At 38.2% G+C, this 17,780-nt stretch overlaps 1 protein-coding gene across 2 annotated transcripts in view; it reads right to left on the bottom strand.

Annotated features, from left to right (window-relative positions):
* ARL15 (ARF like GTPase 15) overlaps positions 1-17,780 on the bottom strand; it is a 420,722-nt gene that overhangs the window by 28,371 nt on the left and 374,571 nt on the right. The window lies entirely within an intron of this gene.

Here is a 17,780-nt window from a genome sequence, read left to right as displayed (position 1 = left end):
TCAAAACAGTATGGTACTGGTACAAAAAACAGACACACAAATCAATGGAACAGGATAGAAAACCCTGAAATAAACCCACGCACCTATGCTCAATTAATCTATGACAAAGGAGGCAAGAATATACAATGGAGAAAAGACAATCTCTTGAAAAAGAGGTGCTGGGAAAACTGGACAGCTACATGTAAAACAATGAGATTGGAACATTTCCTCACATAATATATAAAAGTAAACTCAAAATGGATTAAAGACCTAAGTGTGAGACCAGAAGATATAAAACGCCTGGAAGAAAACATAGGCAGAACACTCTTTGACAGAAATGTAGCAATATTCTTTTGGATCTGTCTCCTAAGGCAAAAGAAATAAAAGCAAAAATAAACAAATAGGGCCTAATTAAACTTAAAAGCTTTTGCACAGCAAGGGAAACCATGGACACAATGAAAAGACAACACTATGGAATGGGAGAAAATATTTGCAAGTGATATTACCAATGAGGAATTGATATCTAAAATATATAAACAGCTCACACAACTCAATATCAAAAAAACCCAACTTGATTAAAAAATGGACAGAAGACCTGAACAGACATTTCTCCAAATAAGACATACAGATGGCCAACAGGCACATGAAAAGATGCTCAACATTGCTAATTATCAGGAAAATGCAAATCAAAACAACAATGAAATATCACCTCACACTGGTGATGGCTATCATCAAAAAGAACACACATAACAAATGTTGGTGAGGATGTGGAGAAAAGGGAACCCCTGTACACTGCTGGTAGGAATGTAAATTGGTGCAGCCACTACAGAAAGCAGCATGGAGGTTCTTCAAAAAACTAAAAATAAAACTACCATATGACACACCAATTCCACTACTGCACATCTATCTGGAAAAAATGAAAACACTAATTCGAAAAGATACATGCACCCCAATGTTCATAGCACCACTATTTACAACTCCCAATATATGGAAGCAACCCAACTGTCCATTACAAGAGGGATGAATAAAGATGTAGTATACACGTATAATGGAATATTATTCAGCCATAAAAAGGAATGAAATTCTTCCATTTACAGCAATGTGGAAGGACCTAGAGAATATTATGCTTAGTGAAATAAGTCAGAAAAAGATAAATACTATATGATATCACTAATATGTAAAATCTAAAAAAAAATAATACAATTGAATGCATGTAGCAAAACAGAAACACACTCACAGATACAGAAAACAAACTAGTGGTTATCAGTGGGGAGAGGGGAAGTGGGGAGTGGCACGTCACAGGTATGGGATTAAGAAATAGAAACTACTATGTATAAAATAGATAAGCAACAAGGATATATTGTATAGCACAGGGAATTATAGCCATTACCTTGCAATAACTTTGAATGGAGTATAAATTATAAAAATACTGAATCACCATGCTGTCCACCTGAAACTAATATTATATTACCTGAAATTTTGATAAGAAAGTATAAATTATAAATAAAAAGTTAAAGTTGTTCTTTAAGAAACATTGCATTATTTTGAATGCACTTGTAAAGTATTTTCTAAATAGAACGTATTCCCATTTTCTAGACTCAGAAGCAGAAACAGAATTATACAGCATACCCAGCAGGAAAATTTCCCTGACCTTCCTTCTCTTAGCCATGCCCTAGACTACTATATCACACACTTACAGTTTTCTAGGGAATAGGCAATATTAGTGCTTCTTCACAATAGTCCTATTTTACCTTGAAATTATTATCTGTTTCTTTCTACCCTTATCACATGGATGTTTCCATCAGATGGCAATTCTATCATGGTATTTAAAAACAAAAATCATATAATGCCAATGCCTGACAAATGATGGCTTGTGCTATTTTTCACTAGGAGGTAAGTGTCAATGATAGAATAATATAAAATGATGCATGTAAATGGCTTTTACCTCTCTGTGTCCACAAATCTATTTTTAGTGAATGAATTACCTGATACCTTGTCTTCATCACATTTAACATAAGGGGATCTAGACTTCAGAGTCCTCCAAATAGGGCTTGTAAATTTTAGGTGCCTGTTTATGACATCTAGTCTTTCACACCAAAAGAAGAGACGATGTGACTCCAGAGGAATAAGGATGTGAGAAATAAATTCTTGCCTATTTGACCCCAGCTTCTCATCCAGACATACAGCACATGTAACCTGCATACTTCTTAGTAAGTTAAATGCAGCACATGGTTTGCGTAAAACACATGGGCAAGTTGAATTCTCTTGCAGCTGCTGAAACATTTGAATTATGGCTTTTTATATGAAGTCACAGACACCAAGTATGTAGTCACCTGGTTACAGGTGGACCTGCATTTTGGTGCTTTTAGAAGGGATAACCTGACTTGATAAACTGTAAAGATGTCTGGTGTCTGGTACGACCTAAGGATGGCAAGGCTTGGATCAGTAACTAAAAGCATTGTGTTCTGGAAATGGAGTTTGCCCGGTTCTGACATGACTACTGACCCTGTAAATCACCAAGACATAGGATAGTTCCTACACAACCTGGGGAGAAAGAAGGAAACGGGACAGATAAACATGTACCACATAATGGGTGGAAGTTTTTAACACAAGATGGAAATGAAAGTGAATTAGCTGTTCTCTCTCTCTATTTAGGATATTAAGCCAAGGACTTATTTAAAGCACTGAAAGACAAAATTTATTAACTAGCACTCATGAAATAATTGAAAAGAATTCCCCAAATCAGCAAATCACTCTATCCTTACAGGCAAGGCTTTGAAGTGGCTTGCATAACTATCTTTAACGGCTTTTATGTTTTTATGAAACACTATAAATTAGACTATTTTAGTTTAGGTTTAAGAAATTCATTCGTGCTGCATCATAGATGTTTAAAAATCTTACTGCATCTGCACAAAGCATAAAAAGCTCTCTAGAAAATCATGAACCCTTGCACACCCAATATTCCCCTCCTCATTTCCCCCCACCCCCAGAATCCTTCCCATCTGCCAGCTGGGTTTCATTTTAAGAATTTCACACTGAATATAAAGTGCTATTTTGACCATTTGGCTCCAGAAATGTGAATTTATAGTCTATTCAGATCGTACGCAAGTGATTGACAGAGAGGGGATTAACCAACTGGATGCGATGACGCCGCTGCCTCTTCCTTCAGGTTACTTTAAGTTTCCAGGAAAGGATGGCCATCCTAACAGTTTCATTGAGACTAGCAAGAAGTACAGTCTCCTTGCAGAGGTCTTACTTTTCACTTCACTACTTAATGGCCACTAGACCTTGGAACTCTTTTCCCTACGTTCCTGTACCTTCCACATTCCACGTACTTCCCCACATGGAAACAAGAATACTACAGCGTGCTTTCTTAGACATCCTTTGCAACAATGTTCATCTACTGACTCATAACACATATCTGTAATTCCTGGTCGTCAGGTTTAAGAGTAAAATTCTGGGAAAGTATGTGTGTGTATTTGATTTTCTCGGGTAAAGGCTAGCAATGACTAACAACTTAAACATGGGAAAGACTCTCTGGGCGTAGTATTTCAGAGATTGTTTGAAAGTCTTGGGCATCTAGAAATGTTTCAAATACCATTGCTATTTAAGCTCTACCACAAAGTAGTCTTTTTTTTTTTTAATAGTTATCCACCTTGTTTCAGACTTATCATCCTCAAGTATTATCACAGGCATAAAAGTGATATATACTTATATATTCAGATTTGCTAAATCTTTCTTTTTTTAAATTTAATTTTATTTATTTTTTTATACAGCAGGTTCTTATTAGTCATCAATTTTATACACATCAGTGTATACGTGTCAATCCCAATCACCCTAAATCTTTCTTTTTGCAATTTTAGGGTGGTGCTGTTCCTAGGACTCTGTATGGACACTAAGTAATACTACAAAGCAGATTACTTCTCTGTTTAACAAAAGCTCAATGAAAGGATATTCAAGTGCTGAATTTTGAGAAGGGTGTGTAGAATGAATTTAGATCTGATACTGCGATGCTGGAGCCAGTCTCAAAATTAATGAGCACATCTAAACTTGTATTACACAAACACACACAAGCTGACATCAGGGGAAAGTCAACATAATCAGGAAAGTACAAGCTTATCACATCCTATCAAGTTTGGTCCTGTTTCGAATAGGAAAGGTTCTGTTCGAAGGTGGGGTCCTTAGCTTCTAAATTATTCTAGAGAATAATAGAAAGAATAATGCCTCCTCTACCTTCCTCCCCCAAAAAACAAGCAAATAAGTACTCCATAGAAACTCAATTATAATTAGGGGAAATTTTCTCCTACTTGCCAGCACAATAAATATGACTCCATTAAAAAAAAATCACCAATATTATACATTTAAGTTTTAGACACATCATATGAATGGTTAAGAAAGTTATTGGAGCATAGAGAAAAGTATGGAAGAAGCCACATCAAACTGATAACACTGGATAATACATTGGGGAGTCATGGAGAGTAAAGATTATTAACTTTTTCTTAATATATCTCTTGAATTATTGGACTTGAAACAATAAAGCCCCTACAGTTCTGATACTTAAAAAAAAAACTAATAAAATAAAAACATACATATGAACAAATCACAGAGCAGAAAGGGTATTTTTTAAAAGAAAATAAAAATATGCCTATATGCAGAAACACATACAGGAAGGTAACCTGGTTTACAGTAGAGGCTCAGAAAACACGTGTTGTATGAATGTGAAGAAAACAATACCAACAATAAAAATTCTCCTCATATGATAGTTATCTACTCATGTGACAAAAAGAAATATAGTTGCTTTTTCTTCTGTAAGAGGGTATTTTTAAAATTTTTATATAATTTTTAAAAGTTACACTCCATTTACTGTTATTACAAAATATTGGCTATATTGCCTGTGCTGTACAATACATCCTTGAACCCATCTTACACCTGATAGTTTGTACCTCCCACTCCCCTACCCCTATCTTGCCCCTCCCCTCTCTCTCCCCACTGCTAACCACTAGTTTGTTCTCTGAAATATAGCTGATTTTTAACCATCACAGTTAAATATGGATTTTTATCATATCAAAGCATTTTGGGGATTTAAATTTTAAATCAATGACAATTTATTTAAATTATAAGAGTTTGTCCACTTCTGGAAAGTGGGTGACCTTCTAGGGAGTCAAAAAACACCACTCGGGACTCTTACCTTTCACAACTGAAAATCTGACACCCTCTCACCAGGCTGCAAAGTTCATATGTGGATTTTCCACAATCAGTAGTACCAGTGCTTCATGTCCTGGACAAGAAATAAAACTTCCTACTTTCTGTTCTTCATCAGATCCCCTTTACAGAGAAGTAATATTTAGAGAAGATCATTTAAAGGGCCAGCCCATCCATCTTCCTTTACTGGATGTCTAATGCTATCTTTGAATGAAGTTCAAGCAGAGCCTGCTGAAGGCTATAAAATCACTCCACTCCATGGCATTTTAATACTAGGGTCTTAACTTTAATGTCACCATAAGAAAAAGCCACAAAAATTTCAGGTCTACATTTACTAAAAAAAGGTTGTCATAGATTACTCATTAAATCACTGTCTCCCATAGAAAAGTCTTTTAGAGTTGTGCTAGAACAGCTTTTATCTTCCCTGTGGAAGACACATCCTCCCTCTTTCCGAATAATGAGAAATATGTCACAGATCATGATTCCCCCACCTTTTTGTTTTTCAGAAACTCAGAGCACTAAATATAAAATCCAATTTAAGCAGTAATTTGACCCATACGATTGGCGTTATTATAGTTTCCTTTTCGTTGTCCTTATCTTCTATTTCATTTTTTAATTATTATTATTTTCATGTGAGTCCCTTTAAGTTCTTTGAAGACAGAAGTAGTGGACTATATATACAAATAAAAATAAAGTAACATTTCTGTCTGGAGTTGAATAACAACAGTCAATCAGTATCTCCTTACTTAACAGAACATACCAAGCTTCATTGAAAGTCACCAGTCTTAAGTCATTCTTGCTGTTTTAGGGGCTTCTAGATAGCTAGTGGGAAGCAGCCACATAGCACAGGGAGATCAGCTCGGTGCTTTGTGACCACCTAGAGGGATAGGATAGGGAGGATGGGAGGGAGACGCAAGAGGGAGGAGATATGGGGATATATGTATATGTACAGCGGATTCACTTTGTTATACAGCAGAAACTAACACACCATTGTAAAGCAATTATACTCCAATAAAGACGTTAAAAAAAAAAAGTACCTGTCAACACTATCACCATGGAGTACAGACTCCAATTTTATCAGAATTGTCTCAGTATAAGAAACCTCAACAGAAGTTAATTCATTTTAAGAATGGATTTTATGTATCACGGTAAGAAGAAATCCTTCAGCAGATCAGATCCCTTACAGAGAAATCCAAGGAATTGTTCAATTGTTTTACTGTATAAAACAAATGATGCTTAACATATCATTTTTCAGGTTTTTTTCTCTTGTTTTTTAGGTAGTGCTTACGTAGAGTTTTCCCCCCTGTGGTATTTTTTGGGGGTGTTGGAATTTTAACTGTACTGTCAACTTTTTGTTATCTAGGTCAGAGATCAGATGTCATCTGGCATTTCTAATGTCACAGGATTGAACCCAATAACACCCTCCAAAATAATCTTTCAGGATGAGAGAGAGAGAAGTCTAAAAACAGCAAAGATGAGGTATATTTAGCCATAGTACTTTAGCCAAACTCTTTGAGATAAATAAAATCAATCTGCCTTTATTCCTCCTTTTTCACCTTCCTTTTTAATAATTCTTTTCAGCAATCCTAGGAACCCCATCTCTATATATCTTATTATATGTCAAGTACTCTTTTAAGATTTAAAAAATTATGCTAGCTTATCAACCCTCATGTCAACCCATTGAGGGAGTTACTATTATTATTCCCTTTTGCAAAGCCAGGACACTGAGGCTTGGAGAGGTTAAGTCATGTGTCCAGGCTGTGAGGGCAGGACCTGAAGGTGGTGGTCTGTCCCTAGAGCCTGTGCACAGGACTGTGCTTCCTGTCAGCATGGTGCACACTGAGAGCACACCACCACCAAAGATGTGGGTCTCCGCCAAAGACCAGAGATTAATAAAAGAAAATGAAATCCAACAGTATGTAACTCTAGGCACCTATAATAGGGCTGATATAAGATCTGGTTGCAGTATCTCTTGAAGTCCCTTAAAAATCAGTCCACATTGACAGCTACTCCTTGAAAGCATTCTAAGTAGAACAAAGCATTTCTGACCATAGAATTCTTTTCAATACCTTTATATTTCTTCACTATCATCTTCACGGTACCCACTCCTTCAAAGGGCAGCACTGAATGCATTGACAGATAAACACATTGAACCAGTAAAAGCTTATTGGTGGCATCCTATATACCATGGGGTCCCCAAGAGGTCAAAGATTAGTACAGTGTTGCGGACTCTCTATGATCTGGATCCGACTTATTCATTCATTCATTCAATAGATATTCACTAGAGACCTACTATATGCCAGATACTGTTCTAGAAACTAAAGATGCAGTAGTGAACAAAACAGAAAAATTCCAAATGTCTAGTTGCTTACATTCAAGTAGAAAGAGACTGACAGTAAATGTGATAAATCAGTAAAATACTAAATAGTATGTTAGACTATGGTATTATATAAAGTACTAGGAAGATGAAGCAGGGAAGACATATGGAAGGTCTACAAGCCAAAATAGGGTGGGCATCCCTCACTACTCAAAAGTTCCCATGCCCCTAACTTTCTAGCCAAACTGGGTTTAGTCACTCCTTAAATATATCTTGCCCTTCCCATCAATGAGCTCTTTGCTCAAGGTATTTCTCCTAGAAGGCCTTCTGCCCTGTCTCCATGTGGGTGGTAGTTTAGTATAATAGTTAATTAGACAGGAGTCAGCACCACCTATGTTTAAATCTCCGCTTTACCACTTACCAGCTGTTGGACTTTGGATAAATTTTTTAACTGTTCTAGGCCTTAATTTCCTTATTTAGAAAATGGGTGTAATAATAATTATAATAATACTGACCTCACAGGGTTCATTGCAAGGCTCAAATGAATAGGCTATATAAAACATTTAGAATAGTGCCTGGCACTGTTCCATGACCAGTACCACCACTACTAAAATTCTGCTTTTAATTGTGCTTCAGACCCAGCTCCAAAGCCACTTTTTCAATCCCTAATCATAAGAACTGAAGGAGAGATTTTCCTTTTCTGAGGTCCTATAGTCCCTTGGTTTTATCATTCCAGTGGTATTTGCCCTGTATCATTGCAAACATTCACACTATCTTGAAGTGTGCTTATTTATATATGTACTTGTAAACAACCTCCCACCCACCCCCATGAAGTCACGGGCCCTGAGGGTTTAGACTGAACAAACATAAACTTTTCTTCTTTCTCCTTATCTCCTTCTCTTCCCTTCTGTTGAGTGTTTTAATTGGTTCATTATTCATATATACCAGAGAGTGGGTAAGACAAGGAAATGGGAGAAAAATTAGAACACACACACACACACACACATTATTTATAGTTCTACAGTAGTTCATTGAATTTAAATCCACCTACATTCTTGATCTCCTTCTCTGAGCAAAGCTTGTATGGGATGCCAACAAGGGAGAACACAGCCCCTGTCCTCGCAGGATTCACAATCTAAATTGGGTAGAAAAATACCTTTAACTAAACGACCTGAGACCCAATGCTACTTGAATCTAAGTCTCAAAGTGCTTGCTGTTTCTCTAGATATATCATATATTAATTTTCATTCTTTTTTTGTCTGAGTAGTAGTCCATTTGTATATATATACCACAGATCCTTTATCCATTCTTCCTGACAGCTCCTACTTTTACGACCCAATCAAAAAGAAATCCCTATTCCTGCTGCCTCGCTATTCATTGACTTTAGTTGTAAAAGTGGAAAAACTAAAAGGGAGAAATTTAAAAAATGCACCCCTGTCACATTCACTCTTTTTCTTTAGAATGATGTTGATCCAGGAACAACAGTCTCAACCAGGATGTCATATATTTTGAATTTTGAGTAAGAAAGGTAAATCCCTTTATTCTCAAGTTGGCTTTTGACCTGCCAAGTGACTCTATGTGGCTGGTCTATTTCTTCCCAATTTGGTGTCTCCTATTCCAAAGGAGAAATTCTAAAACTTACTCATAAAACATTCAGAACAGATTTAATTGAGAGACTACCTTAAACTTTACTGCGCTGTATCCAGGTGAAGAGTCAAAATGCAATAAAGAAAAATAGAAAATTAGGCTCTAGAACACAAAGTATTATTTTTTTCAGAAAGTTTTTACTATCACATTAGTAGGTGATACATCTTTTAAGGCTTTGTATTAAGCTTGCCCAGCAAATGCATGGCTAACTGGAATATTCTAATAGAACAATCAAGGTACAGGGAATCTCCTTTGAGACCAGGAAAAGGCTAGCTGATTGGTAAAGACCCAACATAATTTCTACCAAGGCGGCTAACATCACAAGGAGACACAAGACACTACATTGAACAAATTAAGTCCTGATGGGTCATTTAGGAAACTCACACATCCCAACATATGATGTCTTACCATTTCATTTTGCTCTGCATTTCAAAGAGATGATTTACCTCTAACCCAAACCTCTGATATTCAGGAATCACCTATTCATATTTATATGAAGGCAACCACTACAAAAGAAATCCACAAAGCTCCAGTTTGCTCTGGAATCAATATCCTAGGGGAAGACAACAGTTTTCACTTTCTTTTCTTTCTGGGGAACAAAAGCATCAGATAGGAAAATCTGTCCCTTCGGAAAAGGATCAGCCATTCGTTCTGTAGAAGGCCCCTGAAAGTAAGCAGATAAGGGAAAGGGGATATCTGGACTTGCCTGAGAAAAGCCTTTTAGGTCCAATGTAGCAACTTATTTGAGAGCTGCAACTCATTAAGTGTGGCTCTGATATCACTTCAGATATGAAGATTAGTGGAACATACCAGTAGATTGAATCATCAAACAATTCTCTTAGGAATTTGAACATAGCCAATTTGATGGAGAAGGACTCCAAAGGCCCAAGCCTGTATGGGATCCTGGTAGAGATAAGATACAGACACCTTTCAGACAAGGGCTTCATTCTTCAGAAATGGAAGCTCAAACTGAGAACTTTCCAACAACATTATCATCAGTGTTTATTAGGAGTCTATACACACTCTGTGGGCACTAACCAAACAAATAAAATCTAAAGTCTCTGCCTTCACACAGCACACAAATGAAGAAAGTAACCCCACCCTCTCCCTCCTATTCCAGCGAACAGATCTCTTTTTTAAAAAATGCTACTAGTTTATATCCTCAAATCCTTATTGATCCAGAAAATAGCGCTCTTCAGGTTCCTGACTTGAGAAGAGCAGCTATGTTGAACCTTTTCTGATACTCAGGAGAAGCTGCTGGATATCTTCTTTGCATTACCTCTAGAAGGAATTCACATTGCTCTAATCCCTCATTTATCAAACTCCTTCACCAGAGGAGTGAAGGGGGACCTTTTGCTTCTTATTTTATGAGTCTGCCAGGAGTGAACTGGCAATCAAAACTGAAGCTAAATTCCTCAAAATGCTTTTGGTAAAAAGACATAAGACAGCATTGTGCTTACAGATATTGCGTATTCTAAGCTATCAATCTTCAATGGAGACTGGAAAGAGGCTCTGAATTTCCCATTCTTAGAAATCACATGGCATATGAAATAAGAACATATGGCCATGAGATAGCTGAGGCTTCGATTTGTACCACAGCCAAGAACACTAGACACCCAAGTATATAACTACTGATGAATTAAGGAATAATGCAGAGAATTTGCCGAGAGAAGGAAAAGATAGACTGAGTTGGAAAAAAGCAGACATTTTAAAGGTATCTGGCAATGGGTAATATCAAAAATATTTACATAAATGTGATAATGAGAGTGATTTAGATTAGGGGGGCATGGAGTGAAGAGGCTTTTCAAACTCAGCAGAATTTCAGTAATTTTCAAAGATGATAGCAAGGCTTTTAAAAACAGAAGCAGGGGATTGCATACTAATAAATATGAAGCTCTTAAAATCTGGTTCAAAAGCAACAGCAAGCAACACAGGCCCATGACAAATGTTAAGCAAATGAAATCAAAGAGTCTGAATATCTGAAAAAATGTTAAGTATACAAAGCAGATGAAATTTTGAAATACAGTTTTCATTTGAGGAACTGATTGGAACCCACACATTGAAGGCTGAGAGGTGTAATATGGTGAGATTGACAGTACGGAAAAAAAATGTATTCCTTTTGAAGGTCCTTTAAACTTTAACAGTATCAACACAAATCTATAACCTAACTGTACAGTTAAGTTACTACAGGAGATGTGCAATTGATTTTATTTCTTCTGGGTTTTTATTGGGCTTTTTTTCCCTTCCCTTGGTTTTGTTCTCAATTGAGAAGGAACACTTTAATGGTTTATCTTAAAAGCACCAGGTGTGAATGAACATTCACTGGGCAACAGTACAAGGCATAATATACCCTTCAAACACCTCCTTATCAAGGCTTTTGTTATAGATCACCACCATTCTCTGTGAAAACAGGAACCATATTGCAAAGATCAGCAGTCTGCAGTTTTCTTTAACAACTTCAAGTACCAAATTGTAAGTCTAAGAGGTGTGTGCCAAAGGTGTTATACAACATACTGAGTACTAAATAGCAAAAGCCTTCCTGTGATCACACCCCCTCAGCTTGGAAGGAATTCGGGAAGCCACTGAAATGAACGTGGAATGGTTTGCAGAACCTCTGAGTATTCACAATAGCATCTATTGAGGAAAACGAGAGAGGATGGGGGAAGAAAAGAAGGAAAGGTTCGAGTAGCACACGTGCATGTACACTTTCTTCTTTTTTTAAAATTGCAATATAGTTAATTTACAATGTTGTGTTAGGTTCAAACATACAGCAAAGTGATTCAGTTTATCTATCTATCTTTTTTCAGATTCTTTTCCATTGTAGGTTATTACGAGATATTGAGTAGGTCCTTGCTGTTTATCTATTTCATATATAGTAGTGTGTATCTGTTAATCCCAAACTCCTAATTTATCCCTCTCTGACCCCCTTTTCCCTTTGGTAACCATAAGTTTGTTTTCTATGTCTGTGAGTCTACTTCTGGTTTCTAAATAAGTTCATTTGTATCGTATTTTTAGATTCCACATATAAGTGACATCAGATGATATTTGTCTTTCTCTGTCTGACTTACTTCACTTAATATGATAATCTCTAGGTCCATCCATGTTGCTGCAAATGGCATTATTTCATTCTTTTTTATGGTTGAGTAATATTCCACTGTGTACATATACCACATCTTCTTTATCCATTCATCCATTGATGGACATTGTGTGTACACTTCTAATAAACAGCTAGGATTTTCAGATCAAAGAACCATGGCAGCTGGCATATTTCTGTAGAAGGGCACTGGGGTGGGAGCAGAGGAGGTAAAGGGGGCTGACGTTTATGGAGGGCCTACTCCATGCTGGGCTGCAGAAATCATGCGTTTGAATCATCCCACTTCTTTCTTTTTTTTTTTTTTTGATTTGAATTTTATTTTATTCCCACTTGTTTCTTATACCAACAGCCTTTGTTCCTCATATCAGCGCTCTGCCACTTGAACTAGAAAGACCACTGTCCGGCCACTTTTTAAATGCAGACTCTTGAACAAGCCACTTCATGTCTTTCAATTTTTTAAGTAGAGATAAACAATTGTCCTTGAAGAGTTCTGGTACAGCTGGGGTACAAATACAGGTAAGTGACTGCCCAGAGTAGGTGCTCAAGAATGGATACTTTTAAGACTGAAATTTATAACTACTTACTAGAAACCTGGGATTTGAACCTGGGTCTTCTAAATATAAAAACTCTGTTCCCCACCCACGCCCCCTTAGGAGTTTCTCAATTTGTTTTTTTCTCAAGCAGAAGAATTAAAAATATAAATTAGTTAAGTAAATAAATAAAAAATAAATAAAATAAAATGCCAAAGCCCCAATCTTTCCTTTCTACAAGTGCTTTCATACATTTTTTTTTTTTTTTTTGGCTATTTTAGCAAAAATAGCCTAACTTGATAAACTTATTTTCCCCACATATTCAAAGCTAGAGTGTCGTTGTGGACATGATGAAAGGTTCACACATTGTGTTTTTGTTCTTGGCTTCAACTTGGTGTACATCTCTGGTTAGCTGGCTTTCACAATTTACGTTCTTGTCATTTTATGCGGAAATGGCTCCCCAACGCAAGGTATGTGTTTCCACGGGTCTGTGATAATTTGCATAGGCTCTGAGCAAAACGGCGAGGAGCACTGTGGTTGCTCCTTGGGTGCTCTTGGGATTTAAAAAAAAAAAGATAAGCTGACGACTCACTATGTGCCAGGCACTGTGGTGAGTGTCTTAGACAACCGGCGGAAACCATTAACGCGCGATGATATCTGTCCTCCCCATCTTCTTCCGATGTCAAAGGCTAGACCACACCCCACAGCCTCCACCATGCTGGGTGTGGCTGGTGAGTCCCGGGAGCAGCAGCACAGGGGATGTGCACCCCTTCCACCCATGGAACAAACAAAAGCTTTGTGACGGCCCTCTTTTCTGTGCATAATCCTTGCTCTTTTTCCACAAGATGTTGAGTAGCATGGGCCCCAAGGACCTAGAAGAGAGCAGCCTGGGATGGAAACTATCAGGATCCTTGAATAAGTACATGGAGCAGAGTGCCCCCACTGACCCACACAGAACTGTGAGGTGACCGAGAAATAAACTATAGTAACAAGGCATTGAGACTGCAGACTTGATAGCAACTTGTGCTATTTACTCCAACCAATACAGAAATATTACCTCATTTACTCTCACTACAGCTCTGTCAGCTAGTATTATTACCTGCATTTAAAACTCATAGGGGAACAGAGTTTCAGAGAGGTAAGCAACTTGTCCAAGGGCAAAGAGCTACCAGGTGATGAAACTGATGTGCAGCCCTAGGTCAGTCTAACTCTGGAACCCGTGTTCTTCCCCAAGGTAGTCAACTGCCTCCCTAATAGCAGTTATAACTATGTAAGCACAAACCCACGTTATGACAGTACCTGTTTTAACCTTCAACTTATGTTTCGTAACAGAAGTGTTCTATTTTCCCATTAATTATAATTAAAGAGACTAGTAAAAGTTCACATGGACTAATTTTTGTAGGTGATTTCACTCAGGGAGCAACAGGTTAATGTATATAAAACATTAAAAGCAGGACTGATGAAGTAAGGGGTAGTTCCCAGGAACAAACAGTTTGAAAACTACTGTGTCGCATCACACTGCTTCTTATATTGTGCTACTCAGGTTTCTTCTTCTTCTTCAATAGCCAGTCAGTTCTAAAATTCATTTTTATGGACATATCAGTGCTACAGATTAAAAGTTAGTGCACACTCTTAGAGCAAGGAATTCCTGAGTGACAAGGTGAATCCATCAGTGCCTGATCACCAAACCACTACTTTTTTTTTTTTTTTAATTTTTATTTATTTATTTATTTATTTTTGGCTGCGTTGGGTTTTTGTTGCTGCACACAGGCTTTCTCTAGTTGCGGTGAGCGGGGGCTACTCTTCGATGCAGTGCAAGGGCTTCTCATTGTGTTGGCTTCTCTTTGTTGCAGAGCACGGGCTCTAGGCACGTGGGCTTCAGTAGTTGTGGCTCGCGGGCTCAGTAGTTGTAGCTCGCAGGCTCTAGAGCGCAGGCTCCGTAGCTCCGTGGCATGTGGGATCTTCCCGGACCAGGGCTTGAACCCATGTCCCCTGCATTGGCAGGCGGATTCTTAACCACTGCGCCACCAGGGAAGTCCCAAACCACTTCTTGTTTTACTTAACTTGTAAAGTAGACCCATTTGGTTTGTTGGTTAATTATGGATCCCTAGCAGCTAGCCACCTTGTAACGAAGAAGACGAATTTTTCTGATGTGTCATTAGTTTGAGTTTTTGGCCTTGTCCACATTTCAGTTCTTTCCTTCTTTAAGCCTTAAGTCTATATTTAGCTCTATATAGTTCAGTTCACATTTCCTGTCCCTTTGCCTATGCTTAATAACAGGGACGCAATACCATCCAGAACCAGTCCCTGCCCTAGGACCAGGAGAAGAAGCTGATATTTCACCATAAGAGAATCACTGTGTTGTAGTAGTTCAGTTAGCTCCTGAATCTGTTTTATTTTTTTAGATGACAAGGACTATAATAACTTTGTGCAATCATTCTTGAAGTTTTGCTAACTTTCTGTGTAACTGATGCCTAGTGAAGGGGAACTATTTCAAATACTGAAGAAGGGTATTCTCCAATCAGAATGGACACTGGCAGTAGTGCTGGAGCACGTTTCTAGAGGCTCCCTCCTAAGCCAGGATCTGTCCCTTTGGCTGTGGGATGGTGAAGCAGCTCGGGTCGCAGGGAGGGGCCAATGCAGGTAGATAAAACAGCGGGGCACTTACCAGGCATGGGCCACTACTTCAATATTTTAACAACTCGTCTGTATGCAGTGAGGCATACTGATATAACAGTGCCTTGACCTAGAGTAGGTGATGGAAGCTCAGACTTGTGAATACCAACTCCATAGGAAAAGGACAGCCACTTCTCCACCTCTGCTGGCAACTGAGCCGTGTAGATCCCAAACCAGAAATACAAGAGAAAAACGACCGGCAAACTGTCTCTTCCCTTGACAATGTTCACTTTCCTTTATAAGCATTTCACTCCATAAAGTGGCACTCCATAAATGTTGCTGACTGACTGACATTTACTGAATGCCCAGTGTATACAGACAACGTTCTGAAAAACTTATAAAAAGAAAATACAAATGACGTATGTTAAACTGGCAGTTATTTTGACGATCGAGAAAAAAGGCAGCCTTTTGGAGATGAGGATGCAATCACAACTACGCCCTAATGAAGTCTTGCGAAGAGAGGTAACTTCCAGTTTAGGATCAAACATGCTTTGCAGAGTGCTTCCCACCCCCCCCCCCATCCATCATTCAAGTTCTGGTCTTCATCAGCTGCCATTGGTAAGGGTGAGACAGAATGAAATTCATATAACTCAGCACAAACAAATACCCCCATGCCTGAAGAAAAATCCTATCATCTCCCCAGCTTGAAACACAAGTTTGTGTTTGTGATCTGATTTTGAAGACCATATAACTTTACATCTGCTTAAAATATGATGCAGCTGGTTCTGAGAGGTAGGCTGTCTCCTCCCCCCTCCCTTCGTAAAAGGCTACTTGGTAAAATGATCTTTGAGTGCTAGGGATGAATTATACATCCTGAAAGTTGTCAAATGCACAAAGCTTTTTCAAGGAAGGGTGATTTACTTAAAGCAACTCATTTACTAGTAACCTCCACTGTTGGGCATATCAAAATAATAATCTTGCAATATCCAAAAATGTATCAAGGTTTATTGTTTAAACAATATTTTTTAAGAACCTTTTTTTTTTTTCCAGACTAGGTAAACATTATAAAATTGAAAAGACATCTGAACACTTACAAGTAAAGCTTAAGATCCTCTTTGAAAGATACATGAATGAAAATTTTCAATTAGAAAGCAGGGCCTGAGAGATACATGAGACATGACTATGACTTCTCTTCCTGGTGTTAGATTATGACTTTCAGGAAAAGGAGGTAATAAAAGCGTCGGGAGAAAGGTATTTGTCTGACATTGTGTCAGATTTCCTAAGGCCCAGGAGCACCTTGAGAAGTAACAGCTGGGAGAGGCAGACGGAGTGCTTTAGCAGCCTTTGGAAAGTTGCCATTATGTCTCCTTAGCTTTCTTAAAAAGCCTTCATTTGGTATTTGTCTTTTACTTTTATTAGCTTAAAAAATTTTAGCAGATTGTCACACAAACGACGTTATGGGAGATATTCACAATTTTGTTGATTACTTTTCAAGCCTTTCTTAGTGTTACTTTAATTATTCTAAACAGCATTTTAAAACTGTTTAGATGAATTGAAAATAAGATTCGTTCCAAAGAAGTGATATGAAAAAGATACTCTTATTAGAGTCAGAATTTTAGAGCCAGAAGCGGACTTCCATATCATCTATTTCAACCCTCTCATTTTACAGATAAGGACACCAAGACCCAATTGGGTGAAACGACTAAACCCAAGGTCATCTTAAGAAGGTCCTGGACATGAACCAAACTTCTAACATTTAGTCTAATTTTCTTTCTACTAATGGCCAAATCCACACTGTTTGTCCTTTTCTCATTCCCACTCGGAGGCTGCTCGCAGCAACTACCCCTGCCCCTTATCCTGAACACAGGACGGCACCCAAGCTGCCTCTGGATAATGGCAACACCTGTGGGGGGCACAGGGCGCTGCAGTTTTCTCCCACCAAGTGCCTTTCTTTCTCCTTCGTGTACTTCCTCTCTTCCAATTCTTATCAAATTCAATGAAATTGTGAGCCCCAAATACCCAAATCAGTGTCCACGAATTTATGGAGAGAGTAAGCAATATATTCAAATCAGGAAACTGTTAAGTTAAATGTATTAGACATGATAAAAATTTCATATCCCTCAAAAAGTGCTTATAAGTGTCTTTTAGCATTTTTCACAAAAGTCTCCTTCCACTGCCTTTAATAAAATCTGTGTCCTTGGGCTTCCCTGGTGGCGCAGTGGTTGAGAATCTGCCTGCCAATGCAGGGGACACGGGTTCGAGTCCTGGTCTGGGAAGATCCCACATGCCGCAGAGCAACAAGGCCCGTGAGTCACAACTACTGAGCCTGCACGTCTGGAGCCTGTGCTCCGCAACAAGAGAGGCCACGATAGTGAGAGGCCCGCGCACCGCGATG

The sequence above is a fragment of the Balaenoptera physalus genome, assembly GCF_965194825.1.
Source record: "Balaenoptera physalus genome assembly, chromosome: 3".
In the NCBI taxonomy this organism is placed as follows: Eukaryota; Metazoa; Chordata; class Mammalia; order Artiodactyla; family Balaenopteridae; genus Balaenoptera; species Balaenoptera physalus.
Note: the sequence above shows the minus strand (reverse complement) of the source record. Positions and strands in the feature narration are given on the sequence as shown.